The sequence below is a fragment of the Protopterus annectens genome, chromosome 14.part0, assembly GCF_019279795.1.
Source record: "Protopterus annectens isolate FY-2018-M chromosome 14.part0, PAN1.0, whole genome shotgun sequence".
NCBI classification, from domain to species: domain Eukaryota; kingdom Metazoa; phylum Chordata; order Ceratodontiformes; family Protopteridae; genus Protopterus; species Protopterus annectens.
This window is the reverse complement of record NC_056748.1, coordinates 322,107,190-322,123,911: the sequence shown is the minus strand read 5'-3', so window position 1 is coordinate 322,123,911 and position 16,722 is coordinate 322,107,190.

Sequence of the window (16,722 nt, the reverse complement as noted above, 5' to 3'; positions counted from 1 at the left end):
AGTATTAGCTAAAAGGCTAGAGGAAGTGATGTTTATATTAGTTCAACCTAAACAAAATGGCTGTGTTCTAGAGGGACAATTATCAGTCAAGTTTAGTTAAGTGATGGAAGGCAATTTTCTTTAGGTAGGTGCAAAAGAAGCAGTCACAGCATGTGGTGAAACTATGGTTTGATTTACAAAAAGGGTCTTTATTCCTTCGAATGTCTTTTTATGATGGACATCTTAAGATAAAGGGGACAAAGGGACAAGGAGACTACAGGCCTTGTACAGAAATCCAGATTTTGAAATCACAGTCAATGGTGGGATTTCAAAAGAAGTATCTGTTACAAGAGGGACTTGGAATGGAAGCCCACTACTTCCGGTTTACTTAACTTGATTGTAGAAGAGAAAGGAAGTAAGATTAAGCATGTGATAAATATGTAAGACGAGGAAGGGAAAGAGAAGGGCAGTCTCTCTCTTTTTATTTTTTGCAGATGACTGTCTACTCCTGTGGAAAACACTTAATGTTATAGCATAGTTAGTGCTGGCTTTATTTGAAAAATCTATTAATTATTTAAGCCTCACGTAATGATGACAAAATAGATACAGTACAGTTTGGACAGGGGGAAGATAAGTGACACCTGTGGGCTGATCAAAGAAGCAGAGTCTGTCAAGTATTTGCAAATAAAGAGAAACAATATTATCAACAGCATAGTGCAGAAAAAATTGTATAATCTAACAGAAAAAAAATTCCAAAGTTAATACATGAAGGAAACAAAAATATTATGGATCAACAATGATTTGTCTATGCTCAGCTCATGAAGATAATTTGGTAGTTCACTTTCTCAGTTGAGAAAGCAAAAAATGAGGGCAAGAAAGTTATCACCATCAAAGAAGTGAATAGGGACTGATAAAGGAATGGGCAGTTTAATATACTATGAGTGCTGGAAAATAAGTAAAAGGCAATCATTAGAGAACTGCAAACTTGCAGGCTTGCTATAGAGAAGCTAGTGCTAACAGTAGATCAGTGGAAGGAAGTACTGCAAATGGCCAGATGTTTAAGAAAGTGGGTCAAACTATGAGAGCAACACATGAGTATGGTTAGGTACAAACATGTATGTCTTCCAGTGGATAGGCAACTGGTTCACAGACAGGAACCAGGAAGTTAGAATTGGTGAGTCCACCTCTACAAAGAGGCCAGTCACAAGTGGAGTCCTTCAGGGATCAGCAGCCCTTGGACTGCTACTTTTTAGCATTTACTTCTCAAAAGTCAAGGCCAATGTCAGTGGTCTCTGGCTGACTAAATTCGCAGATGATTGCAAATTAGGAGGTGTCATTGAATCTCACACTGACACAAATGCTCTGCAGGAGGGGCTAACAAAGAAACACAACTGGTGTCAGAACCATGGACTAAAACTAAATGCCAAAAAATGCATAGTAGTATATTTTGGGAAGTCCCCCATCCCTGCTATCATATTGGCATCACACCCCTTAGAGTTAACCCAGTAGTCAGGGACTTAGGGACAAACACATAATAATCTAGCCTTTGATCAACATGTGTCTACAGTGGTGAGGAAATCATTCTATGTTGCACAACTTATAAACAAAGGTATTGCATCTAAGTCCAAGGAAATCATTGTCCCACTGTATTCAGCATTCATCAGACCTGTACGTCCCCCTTTGGTATGTACCTAACCAGGCATATCCATCAACTGGAACGTCCATAGAAGTTCCTCAATAAAAGAATACAGGGCATAAGTAAAATGTCCTATGCAGACTGCCTCAAGTCCTATCCCTGTATTCTGTCTCCTACAAGCTTTTGAGGGAGGATCTATGCCTGGCATACAGAGCATTGTCAGACCCCACCTTGATGGACCTCCTGCATATCCACAAAACAAACAGTACCAGAATTACTTGTTCTAAAGACTTAAACCTTGCCTGTGATATAAATAGGACCTGCTGGAGTTCCTTCCTAACCCAATTCAAGTACAACTTGGACAACTGGATGGGAAACCAGAAATTCATCCCTGGTTTGGCACCTATGTCTCTAATGGAAACGGGTACCCTTTAAATGGTTCACCTCCCTGGCCCATGCTTACACTTATCAAGGGTATCAGAACTTGTCAGAGATTTGGGATGCATGGCTAGGCTTAAAAAGTTCCTTGTGGTTGTTAGCCTAGTAAACACCTATGAACCTATAAAACAAACATTATGAAACACAGTTTCATACACACCTATCCTGACAGAATGTTTAGCAGACAGCTGGTCATGTTCAAAAGAGCAGGATGAAAGAACATAAGAAATCTACTTTTTACTCGGCAGGACATCCAGGTACAATGGAGCACCATATTAAACATAAAAAGGCATGTGAAATAATGTTTAGTATATAAATATATAAAATGTTCAATAAATATATTACAATTCTGTATAAAAACTAGTCATTTAACAAGCACACTGCATTGGCCTATATTTGCTCCCTTGATAGAATACTTGTTGCATACATTTTTTTTGTTAGAAACTAATTTCACACAACTGTTCCTGGATACACAGTAAACTCTATTTTAATTGTCACAGAAAGTCTTTATCCACTAAAAATGTGAAAAGAGACTGAATTAGTTTATATAGAAAAATACCTTCTTATATTACTGTTTCAGTTGCAACAAATAAATCTTTTGCAATAGAAGGGATGAAGAAGGATATCTTTGCCATTTTAAGAGATACATTTTTCTTGTTGGGTTGCGTATTTATTTCATCCAGACCTTCAACAAAAAGGAATACACGTCAGTGCTATAAGCAAAAAGCCAGATGAATTACATCAACACGTTTATGCAAAATGCATTACTACAGAGTGGTGATATTTTAAAGTTTTTTAAATACAATTTACTCAGTTTTTGTATTGCATAATAAACATGTAATAAACAAAGAATAAATGACAATAACATGGATAAAATTAAAGGAAAAAGTCAAACTGGAAAAATGAAACTGATCATGTAAGTAATACATGTCATTATGATTGTACTGTGGTACGTTATTTCATGCTAGACTTATCCATTGCTAATAAATCTATAAATCAATATTATTCTGATAATATATACGGTGGATATAAAAAGTGTACACCCCCCTGTTAAAATGCCAGGTTTTTGTGATAAAAAATGAGACCACAATAAATAATTTCAAAACTTTTTGCACCTTTAATGTGACCTATAACCTGTACAATTCAATTTAAAAACAAATCTATTTGGGGAAAAAAAAAAAAAAACATACAATAAGCTGGTTGCATAAGAGTGCACACCCTTAAACTAATATTTTGTTGAAGCAGCTTTTGATTTAATTACAGCATTCAGTCTTCTTTGGTAGGACTCTATCAGCATGGCACATCTTGACTTGGCAATATTTCCCCACTCTTCCTTGCAAAAGTTCTCCAAATCTGTCAGATTGCGAGGGCATCTCTTGTGCACAGCCCTCTTCAGGTCACCCCACAGATTTTCTATTGGATTTAAGTCTGGGCTCTGGCTGGGCCATTCCAAAACTTTAATTTTCTTCTGGTGAAGCCATTATTTTGTTGATTTGGATGTATGCTTGAGGTCATTATCTGGTTGAAAGGTGAAATTCCTCTTCATCTTCAGCTTTGTAGCAGGCACCTGAAGGTTTTGGGCCAAGATCGACTGGTATTTGGAACTGTTCATAATTTGCTCCACCTTGACTAAAGCCCCAGTTCCAGCTGAAGAAAAGCAACCAACCATGATACTGCCACCACTATGCTTTACCATGGGGATGGTGTTCTTTTGGTGATGCAAAAGTGTTGTTTTTGCACCAAGCGTACCTTTTGGAATTGTGGTCAAAAAGTTCAACCTTGGTCTCATCAGACCATAACACATTTTCCCACATGCTTTTGGGAGACTTGCTGTACTGTTTTGCAAATTTTAGCTGGGCCTGGATGTTTTTCTGTGTAAGAAAAGGCTTCCATCTTGCAACTCTACTCTATAGCTCAGACATATGGAGAATACAGGAGATTGTTGTCGCATGTAGTACACAACCAGTGCTTGCCAGAAATTCCTACAGCTTCTTCTGTAGGTCTCTTGACAGCCCCTCTGACCAGTTTTCATCTTGTCTTCATCAATTTTGGAGAGACATCCAGTTCTTTGCAATGCTACTGTTGTCCCATATTTTCTCTACTTTTTGATGGCTGCCTTCACTGTGTTCCATTGTATATCCAATGCTGTGGAAATTATTTTGTACCCTTCTCCTGACTGATACCTTTCAACAATGAGATCCCTTTGATGCTTTGTAAGCTCTCTGTGAACCATGGCTTTTGCTGTAGCAGACAACTGAGTAAATGTCAGGAAAATCCTACTAGACAGCTAAACTTTATTTGGGGTTAATCAGAGTCTCTTTAATTGATGGCAAGTGTGTACCCAAGAAGACTGAATGCTGTAATTAAATCAAAAGGTGCTTCAACAAAGTATTAGTTTAAGGGTGTGCACACTTATGCAACCAGCTTATTGTATGTTTTTTATGTTTTATATTTCCCCCCTAACAGATTTGTTTGTTTTTCAATTGAATTGTATAGCTTATAGGTCACATTAAAGGTGGAAAAAGTTTTGAAATGATTTATTATGGTCTCATTTTTTTATATCACAAAAACCTGGCATTTTAACAGGGATGTGTAAACTTTTTATATCCACTGTACCTTGTAAAAATACAAAGATACAATCTTGCACTAAATGTTTCAGCTGAAGCGTAGAAAAATATTTAGCTGCATTTAAATGTACTGCCCAGCAGTCATCCAAGCAGCCCTATGGATGGTCTGCATCCAAAAAATTTTCAGTCATATAACTATATGGTCTGCATCCAGTTCTAAAGCAAAGTGACCCATTTATCCCATCATATAAGTCTGACGGTTTGTTGGGCAGAATGCCTTACAATGTCTCACCATCTCTTCTCTGTCCTTTTGAATTGTTTATTTCATTTTAAATTCACTAGGATCATTTTGTTTTCACTTCATAACTACTTCATTTCTAGCCAAAAAATCAAACAAGAAAGCCATGATTCATGCTTACCTAGCTCTGTGGTCCATCAGATGCAAAAAAGCAGTTCATGTGTTATAATGACCTGGTCTGACCACAAACTAAACTGAGTATGTTGGTAATTAGAAATTGCTGTTATTATACTTCAGCTCAATATTCTTTTATTTAACTGTTCATATCTCCAGTATATGTAGGCCTTAATTTGCTACACTGTATATTGGGAGTACAGAACTCATTACATAAATGACAACCAAATAAACAAAAACTGCAATAATTAGTAGATTTATGATGAGCAAGTATAGTATGAATTGTTTGTCTAACTATAATGAACCTTTAGATGACCTTCCCACTGGGCCCATGGTCACTCCAGATGTTTTTTTTTTCATTGAAACATACATGACTGCTCTATGTAGCTGCTGTTTTATCTGAAAAGAAGAGACAGTATAATGTTTTCTACTTTATAATTATTCCCTGAGTATCATTTTGTGATTAGTCCAGTACTAGAAGGGGAAAAGGTTCGGGAGAATCCCACTGTATTTGAAATAAGAAACAGAGAAAGGGACTTTGCCACTGCATTAATGCATAGTAAAATGAGTCAAAGATTAAGAATTATTTCTCTAGAAGAAGTAGGTAAAAGCCTAAATTATTCATTTTGACCATGATAGAATGATGGACAGACAAGGGACAGGATTAATTTGAAAACAATTTTTGTTATATTACAGTCCTTTTATTCAATACGCAAATCAGAATTGATAATATACTATTCAAACCTAAACAATGAAGTAGGCTGTGCAGTTGCAGTACACATTTAGTCCATAAGCCCCAACCCTTCCTTTGAAAATTCTAGTGTGCTCCCTTTTCAGATGAACTGGGCCATCTTTCGATAGTGTTAAGGAAGTAGTGATAGATTAAGGAAGTAGTGATAGAATAGTTTAAGTCAGAAAAAGTGGTGGGATCATTCATTTGTCCTGCATGTGTTCTTCATATAGTCCCTGATATGAGATGTGACAGTTATTTAGGCAATTTGATACAGATGATTAAGGCTTTAAGCAGATACTGAGCTTCATCCTCTGGTTCCAGGTTTGATGTTCTCAGCCTTCTTTATCTGTTGTCTGATTTGGAGCAAGTCCCTTAACCAGACAGTGCACATAGGTCACCCCTGTGCCTAGAAGGTTTACACAGTTAATAAAGGAATCAAAACAATATGTCACTATTAATCCTGCTGTAAGCTTTAGGCCATCTTTCACTTATTTCCCTCTTGCTGTACTCCAGACTAAGGGTGTTATCCATAGACATTACACAGATGTTTTAAGGCTATCCATGCTTTCCGCTTATGAGCGCAGCTAAATTGCAGTTTATAGAAGCCACCGATGCTAACAAATGATGGCTGCACATAAGCCTAAGCAAATGAATGCATAATGAGATGTAAATGAGGAATGATGTAACCCAGCATATGCTATTGAAGGATTCTCTTACCTATTTGCTATTCATAGTAAATTTTTCCCACTTTTCTGCACTGTCTGTAGATATGTTATATAAAGAGAAGTCTCCACCAATCCTAGCTACTTTGTAGTCTGAAAAAAATGCTGTCACACACTGCTAGCCTTGCTATTTTCAGATGTGAGCTACTTGTCTTGGTTGAGCCAAAACTGCTTGCACCCAGCAGTGCTTGCTCTAAACAAGGCAGAGATGTAGGCTGAGGATAACTCACTATAACTGTTTTAATCAGAAGATACTCGATAGGTTTAGACTGGACAGGGATGTTATAATGGTTTTGGTGAGTATGTATGACCCTCACAGGGGTGGTGGCACAATGTGTGGACTTCCAACACCTGTGGATACTGAGGTATGTATAGCCCTTGCTATACTTGCCAAGGGAACCCATCAGAGACAAATGGGAGGCATACTGGGGATCTCACGGGCTACTGTCTCAAGAATACTGCAGTAGTTCCTGGATGTACTTTTGGCAAATGTGGGTCATTACATCTATTTCTCAGTGTCATCTCAGGACCAAGCTAGGACTTTGAGTGTCTTTTATGGGGTGGCACATTTCCCTCAGGTACTTGGTGAAATAGATTGCACCTATACTGCAATTAGAGCACCTTCTGGTCCATGGGGTGAGTGGTACTGCAATAGAAAGGACTACCAGTTACCAGGTGATGTGTAATGCATGGGGTGCATCACTAATGTCACTGCCCAGCATCCTGGCAGAGCACATGGTTACCACATCTGGCACACTAGCTCACTCTATTTCCTCTTATTCATGACAAGTTACTCAGTAGTTATCCTGTGGTAAGCAGAAAAGTAGAACATGTGCATGTCATGTTTTGTTAAGGGGAAAAGTAGAATGTATGTTTGTAATGTTGTTAGGCTATTTTTTTCAATATGCTTGGCATTTTTTTACTAGCAATGGCTTCCTTTGTACCTTTAAGAAGAATGGGAAGGAGCATCTTCCAGAAATGCATTAGTATTTAATTCTCCAGAGCTTCAGGGCCAATTGACTTGTTAGTGGCCAACATTTGCAATGCTGATTTAATTTCACAGAACCTAAATGGGACTGTGGTGTCCTGTTTTCATGTTAATATTCATGGATGAAGGAAATTTTTGCTGTTTATATATATATATATATATATATATATATATATATATATATATATATAGAGAGAGAGAGAGAGAGTATTCCAGTGTTGAAAGTTTTAATCTTTGATTAGTTTTCCCCATAACTCTTTTTTAGAAACACAATCAACTCTAAGAAGTTCATTTAATAGGCATATAACAAATGATTTTAGTCTTGTCAGAACAATTGTATTATCAAAACATTATTCCTATCATAACATATATCTATACATTGCATTCACTACAGTGAAATGCTCCACGGTGTATTCATTCATTCATCGCTTTATTCTATTCAAGACCAGAGGATGGAAATGGTGGAACCTAACACTGCAAGTGCAAGAAAAAGCAAGGAATCTAAGACAGAGCCAGGACATAAATTCATCATTCATACATACACACACACACACACACACACACACACACACACACACACACACACACTAACACCAAATGCATACCTATTGTTAGTTATTGTTTACACAAACTATTCAAGACCCTACCCGAATAGATAAAGCTAGTAAAAAACAATCCACCTTGGATTGGATATTACTAAATAACTCCTCTCACTCATTCCAATCAGGTTGCCTTCCTGATGGTCTGAGTGACCACCTACCCACATTTCTTATACGACAACACATATTCCCACCAAAACCTACTATGTTTAAACAACTCAGAAAAAACATAACTTTAATCTTGACAACTTCCTAGCTGACCTACAAAGGTGCAATTGGACTCCACTCAAATGCCTTGACCTAGATGATGTAGTGAACCACTTTAATAAATATTTCTTAGATAGATTAAATGCACATGCCCCTGTTAGAACCATCAGAGTAAAATCAAACTATGCCCCCTGGCTAAGCAGTGACACTAGGGTCCTTCTGAAAACTAGAGATAAAGCCTGGGAACTATGGCATAAGACTAACACAATAGTTTCTAAACAACAGTATCAAGAACTTAGAAATAAGGCAAAAAAAAAACAAATAAAACAAGATAAAATAAATTTCTATCGTAACATTCAAAACACATATCAAAAAAACCTCAAAAATTCTGGCCAGCTATAAACCCAGTCCTTCACCCAGGAAAATCTACTACACCAACTCCAAACGTTCACAACAATTCCAGTAGCATAGCTACCATTTTTAACAAACATTTACTGGATCTATAATTGCCTTTTCCAAACAGCAAACTCCTACTTCTGATACAAACCAGCCAAGTCTACAGTTAGCAATGCTCATGCTCTTTCTCCCCAGTTCCTACAACCACTATAAAAAAACTACTACAGAAACTAAAACCTACTACACTTGCCATAGATAACTTACCCAGTGAATACCTCAAAATTGCAGCTGAATCTATAGCCTTCCCAGTATCAGTCCTTATAAATAGATCCATTCTCGAAAACAAGATCCCTCAACTGTGGAGAATTTCCCATGTAATCCCACTTCATAAAGGGGGACCTTCCACAGAACTGACAAACTATCGGCCAATTGCTATTCTTTCACCTCTTTCTAAGCTACTCGAAAGGTGTATTCCTCTCCAGGTCATGAAATTTTTACTAACAAATAACCTTCTCGCAAACACTCAGCATGGGTTTCACCCATCACATAGTACCACTACAACTCTCTTATCCTTCACTAATACCGTAAAAGATCACAGGAATAATAACAACTTTGTATCTGCCATCTTTCTAGACATATCATAAGCTTTTGGTATGGTCTCCCATTCCAAACTAATAGATGTACTAAATGAACTATTCTTCTCACCATCTGTCATAGCATGGTTTCATAACTATATATCTGGCCTTAAACAATCTGTTCTATGGCAGGGTGACCTATCTCCATGCCTTCCTTTATCCGTTGGTGGCCCTCCAAGGATCTATCTTGGACCCTCTCCTTTTCTCCCTCTTTACTAATAATCTACACACAGCTAGTCCACATGGTTCTATAATACAGTGTGCAGATGATTCAACACTTATCTGTGCTGCCACTTCTCTATCAACTCTTCATTCTCGAAAACAGGAATCGTTCTCTGTTGAAACATGGTTAGCCAATGCCCATCTAATCCTGAACCCAAACAAAACTAAATTATTACTCTTCCAACCTAACAAGATATCTATCTCATGCCCAACATTTAACATAATAGCCAAAGACAATACTCTAATCTCTCCAACAACCCATACAAAGCTTCTTGGAGTGGAAGTAGACAATACCCTAAAATTTGACTTGCATGTCTCCCTAACTATAAACAAGTCCATAAGAAACTTAGAAGCCTATATTGGCACAAAAGGTTCCTGACCACAATGGCCAAAATTACATTAGTACAAACCCATCTGCTCTCCACTCTACTATATGCCTCTCCAATTTTAACTAATCTAAGGAAAACTGACTTATCTAAGCTAGAAGCATGTTATAATAAAATTGCTAAGTTTGCATCTGACTGCCCATATAGAACACATCATTGTACAGCTTTAAGGATACTAAACTAGCTTCCCAACATTATTCTTTACAACCAACTCTCTCTAACACACAAGATTGTAACACAACACACTACAACCCCTGCACTACAAAATCTCATCCTTCCTTACAGTTCCAGCAGACCACTTCGCTCTAACAACAAGAACTTACTCACCGTCTCCAAGGCCAACAACACTGCAGGAGAATCTTTATTTTCCAACTCTATATCTCATATATGTAACTCCTTTCCCTCAATCTCATCCACTAACCACTTTAAGCCACCACTTAAAGCTTATCTAAAAATAAGTGGCTATGTTCCTGTACTAACCCCTCATGAGTGCTCGGATACATCACAGTATACCCAAAACATATCCAACTTCTCCCCCGGTGTTTAATCCTTTGTTCCTACCGACCTGTCTTAACCTTATATCTTGACATAATTCATACCTACAAATAATACTAGCTATGTTCAAAGCCTAGGTTTTGTTGTCAAGATGTAACAAATGTGTATGTTCTTATATATACTACATTTTGTTTACTTTATACTTAATTGATTATTGTAATATTCATAAACATTTACTGTTACTCGTGGAGCTTTTCTTCCCCGGGCCACTGCTGAAAAAGGACTTGTGTCCAGTTGGACCTTCCTGGTAAACAAATATTAAATAAATAAAATAAAAATAAATATAGGATCTACAAATCACGTTATGGCATGTCTTTTGGATTCTGGAGTAAACCAGACCAGTAGGCAAAAGTCTCCATAGAAAAAGAGGACATGTAGACAGCTTATAGAAGGCACCCAGCTATAAACTGAACACAAAAGCCAAAAGTTAAAAGCACCAATGCCAATGATTGCAGTGCTTTGCTGTACATTTCCCTGATATTGTGTAACCAAGATATTTTAATGAGCTTATTTATTAGATGCAACAACATTGTTATTAATTAAGTTTACTAAATGTGATCAGTTAAATTGCTTTTTTGCTGGTGTTGGTGCAACTTTACAGTTTTAGCCATAATTTCTGCATGAAGTATGTATAATTCTTGACTAGGTATTTCTATGAATTTATACAGGACTTCATTGCCCTTAGATTTTTAACAAATATGCATCAAGGCATACAACCATACAAGGAGCACCTGAATGGAGTAAAAGTGATCTAATTCTTGTAATGCTGGTGCATATCTGTCTTTGCATCCGGCATGGATGATGGTGACTGTCATACAAAAAAAAATTAAACTACAAACTCAGTCATTTAACTTATTCTGACAATAAGCCCAGGGCCCCCACAAAACAAAGTAAACGTTTCCTAAAACATATAGCATACATATTATCCATGATACCCATGATTTGTTTTTACAGTGCAAGTTGAACAAGGTTAACCTGCTTCTGTAAGTCACCTTTTTACAATACCAATTTAACAATGTAAGCCATTTAAATTATTTCTCAGGTGCTGTTAAAAGTGCTGATTCAAAGCAAGCAAATAAAAGTATGCTGAAAACAGAATTCTGTACTCATTATTAATGTGGAATTTGAAGGAAAATCTGACTGGAAAGCTTGCCTCTCTTTCCAAAAGCTCTGTTTATTCTTAGTCCTTTATTCAGATTAGTAAAGAAATGAAATATATGTATTTCTGCAGTGTTTAACTTTGGTTTAACAACTGCAATGTTTAGTCATACATACTGCTGCATAATAGAGTATATTCCTTCAACATATTCCTTCCTGTGAGTCACAAACCAAAAAAAAACTTACTTGTTTTTAAGATGTTCTTAATGTCAGGAATCTGCATGGATAACATGATAGGAAACTGGAGGAGATGGGGTAATTCTTTCTCTATTAGTCATTTCAGATGTTTGACTTAGAAAATCCCACAGGAAATTAAAATATCAAGTTAGGGTCTGTTTGCATTTCCAAATGCCAAAATGCTGTTATTTCCTGCAATTGCTTTTGTGCAAAGTGGGAGTAAACATACTGCATTAAAACATTATTATATAAAGTTTTGAAGTCTGAAGGCAGAAAATTGCTAAAATTGTTAACAGTCCCATGCAGTTGTGAAGTCTGATAACAGAACATATTAATAATAAAGCAACATATTAATAATAAAGTAACAAGACAACATCAGCTTTGACCTTCTTGTTCAGAGTTTTAATAAGATATTGGAGAACCTGTAGATTGCATCCTGACTGGAGAAAGAATGTACTACAGCAGGGTGTTAATTTACAGGTAATGTCCGCTGAAAAACGATTTTCCACTTCACGGCAGCATATCAAGCTGCCGTGGAGCTCAGACGGAAAAAACCTAACAGCCTCCATTATTTTACGCTCGCTAAGCAGTGCTTTTGCTGTTTAGTGAGCATGAAATGCGTGTGTGTGTGTGTGTGTGTGTGTGTGTGTGTATGCGTGTATGACAGTGAGAGAGAGACTACGCTATTATTTTGAACTCGCTAAGCAGCTCTTTTGCTAGCCAGTATAAAAAAAAAAATGAAACAGCAAAGCTAGTGCGTGTGTGTGTGTGTGTGTGTGTAGCAGAAGAGACTATGTGTATTAGAAAAAGAGAGAGAAAGTAAAGAGTGAGAGTGACTGAGTGATCCCTGGCAGCAGCAGTTATGAAGTTTGCGTACCCTCTAATACAAGATATCTGGATAAGCATAAAATAAATGGAGACAAATGTTCAAAACAGGAAAACATTTTAAATACTGCTCTTACAAAATCATGTTTCTTGAATTCTAGGTGTTGGCATACATCTTTTGAGGCAATGTGTGTGTGTGTGTGTGTGTGTGTGTGTGTGTGTGTGTGTGTGTGTGTGTGTGTGTGTGTGTGTGTGTGTGTGTGTGTGTGTGTGTGTGTGATCGGCCACTAGCAGCAGCAGTAAAGAGGTCTGCATGCCCTGGATCTTTTATCTGAAGAAATCTGGATAAAGCCTAAAATAAAGGGTGAACAAAGGAACATATACTAATTATTGCTCTTAAAAACTACAGACTTGCTTAAATAAAAGGATTTGTATTAGCATGAAATTTCTGAAGAAAATAAAAGTCTGAAATTCAAATGTATGTCATTATTTAGTAACTCCAATCTCCAATGACTGGCAACAAACTAAATGTTTTAGGAGTAAGGGACCAAAAATAAAGTTAATACCTGAATATTTTTAATGTGTTATATTGTGGATGTAAAATGCTTCCTCCAGTACCACTAACATATGTTACAGCAGGTTTGAAACATTAGGCAGAGAAACTATTTTACATAAAAAAAATTTAAAAATAATATATTTTTTAAAAAAGTAAGTAAAACAATTATTTTACAGACAGTCCATCCTCTAAGCATAATAATGCCCTACAGGTTGTGTTATTGTGGCATCAGCCTCAGAACACCCCTGGGCAGGTGTTATTTCCACAATAACACAAACCCTGTTGGGCATTATTGCTTAGTATTTGATTATACAAAAGGAGGAAATTAATGTACTTTCTTGTCTTTCTTTATGAAACTGGTAAAAACAATGTAATAATGGTTGCCTATCAACATTTCAAGGATAAAAAGTGTGAGCCTTAAAATTGTAGAAATTCTGAATTTTTACCCTTCCTCCAATGTACTGGAAGTAGCAGATTTAGAACTTGGGGATATGCAAATAATGCCACCAGATGGGGAACAAATGTGTACAGACGGTCTGTAAAATATAGCTTTCAAAATCAGCAGTTTTTGAAATTTCATGACTCATAATCTCAGTCCTAAAAATACCAGTACAGAGCCAAAAACTACAAATTAACTACTATTTTTTCCTTGTTTATTCTTTGTTTTATTATATGTCTCTCATACACTGGCCATCTTCTAAAAGCTTTAACACTCTATGGAGTAAATTTCATTATAATGATATCCAAGCATGTGGAATCAGATGTACAGCAGTTAATCGCTGTGGGTGGCAGAGTGCTAATGCTGTCACCTCATATATGCATCAATACAAGCAGGATGGGCCAGAGTCAGCCATACTAAAATGGTACAGAAGGTTTTTATAGTTTTTTTTGGTTATTAATCATAGTTCATATTATGTCAAAACCGAGAACATCACTGAACCCAAAAATGGACAGGTTAAAAGTTACCACCATAGTACAACTGTCCCCTTAAAAAACGTAAAGAAAGGTCTTAAAATATGAGTGTTAGAATACATTTTACTTGTATATTTGTGATTAGCTGTCACTATACAGTGGATATTTCTTATATTCAGGTCTATAATGGGATAGTATGTCTTACTAAAATGAAAACTCATAACACTGCCAATTATTATCCCCTAAATACACACAGCAACATAAAGACCATGGCCAATTCAGAAAGGCTCCTGTGAGATGCAAGCCTGGTGTACACCTAGCAATAACCATTTCTGATTCAGAGACTGCTGTACCACAAAGTACTGCAGACTGCAGAGGGCTGACTCTGTGGCCTACCACACATGAAAATGAGGTATTCCAGAGGAGCAGCCTATGGTATTTAGTCATGTGATCTCCCCACTGAAATGCCTGTAGTAAGGCATTTACACAACTGAACAATTTAGAGAATCCCTCGGCTGTGTAAGTTACCCTAGGTGGCTGTGTTAATGAACATTGCCAAAAGCTCACACTCGCCCATTGATCACATTAGAGGTAAGTGTTGGGGAGCATAACGGACAGGTGGTGTGTGTGTGTGTGTGTGTGTGTGTGTGTGTGTGTGTGTGTGTGTGTGTGTGTGTGCACAGTAGGGCAGTCTCTGAATCAGAAATGGTTATTGCTAAGTGTACACCAGGCTTACATCTCACAGGAACCTTTCTAAATTGGCCAATGTCTTTATCTTGCTGTGTGTATTTAGGGGTTAATTTGCAGTGTTATGAGTTCTCATTTTAGCAAGACATACTGTCTCATTATAGACCTGAAGACAAGAAATATCCACTGTATAGTGATAGCTCCACCATCACAGCTCTCACATAAAAACACAAACCACACACCCACCTTCGCGGAGGCTCTCAATAGAAATCTACCCAAACAGCAGAGACCTCCAAGGCAGAAATGCACTTGACCACCACAACACAGCACAGACCACAAGATATGCAGCTCACCTACACAGTGTGCCCCTCAACCCAAGTCCATAAGGCAAAACAGCTTGCCCAATACAATAACAACTGGTGACTCAGTAGTGAGGCACACTGATGTCCCACTCACTATGTTGAATAAGGAGAAGGTAACAGTCAGCTGTCTGTCAGGTGCCAGGATCTGACAGATAACACATGCACTCAGGTCACTCCACAACAAGTACAAGTATGACTCTGTTACTGTCCATGTGGGTGTGAATGACCTGAGATGCACCTCCCTGGACTACATGAAAAGAGACATGGAGGAGCTCTCAGGTTATGTGACCCAAGCAGGTATGACCCTAGCCCTGACCAGCATCCCATCACCCAGAAAGATACTGCAGTACAAGCAGAAAATGATTGACTTCAACAATTGGCTAAGTTTCTGGTGTCATTCTAAGGGGATCCAGTATCTGTCTACTTGGGATGACATGACTGACAGACTTTGATGCTTTGCCAGAAATGGCCTGCATCAGTCATCCCTGGGTTTCCGGATACTGGCTAAGGCTCTTGCCATCCCTATTAGTGCCTTTTTTAGGTGATGTTCTAAAGACCAAATTACCAACGTAAAAGGTATAAATAAATGCAATATGAAGGTCATGCTACTCAGTGGTAGAAGTCTAAATCTCAAGATGCATTTGCTCAAAGCCCTCCTCAAAATGGAGAACATCGACATTTGTGCTGTAACGGAGACCTGGTTTAAAGCAGCAGAAAGCACCCTGCACTACCAGGCTATAACTCATTCCACACCTTTTGGCCTCGTAACATGGACTGAAGCTTCAAAGATGGTGGTGTCTCCATATTCATAAAGGTTATGCACACCTCCAGACTAGTAGCCCAGCATAACACATCTGAGATACTTCAGGTACAACTAACATTGGGTAAGACGGTGATTCGGGTTGTAGCCTGCTGTAGGTCCCCAACTATGTCCCAAGACACTCACTCCACATTTCTAAGCACCCTGGAAACTATTAGGGTCCAACCCAACACTCTCATACTAGGTGACTTAAACTACCCCTCCATCAACTGGGAAAGCTACTCATGCACCAGTACACTGGCCCAACGCTTGATGGAATTCATCAATTCCAATGCCTTGGACCAGCTCATTCTTACCCCAACTAGAGGAAGCAACATCCTTGACCTGGTTATTACTAACATGGGCAACTGTTCCTCTACACCAGTAGTCAATTCCTCTCTAGTTAGATCTGACCACAAACTAATCACCATGGAAATCCACATCTCACCCACACACCCCCGCAAAGGTTACGACCATGAAAAACTTCTCCAAAGCTGACTTTGGGCTTCTAAAAATAGAGGTGGCTAACTTCACTGCACCCATGTCAATGGAAAATAGATGCATAACTGCTGAATTATACACCAATGTACTGCACAAACACCTACATAAATGCATGGAACTAGCCTAAAAAAAGGAAGCCAAAGTGGTAGTCCCCTGACATTATTAAACTCTACAACAGAAGGAAGAAACTGTTGCAGAAAAAGGTGAAGTTGCAAGACTGGAAAAACTCCCTTATTAGCCTCAACAGAAAGTTGAGATCCCTCATCAAAA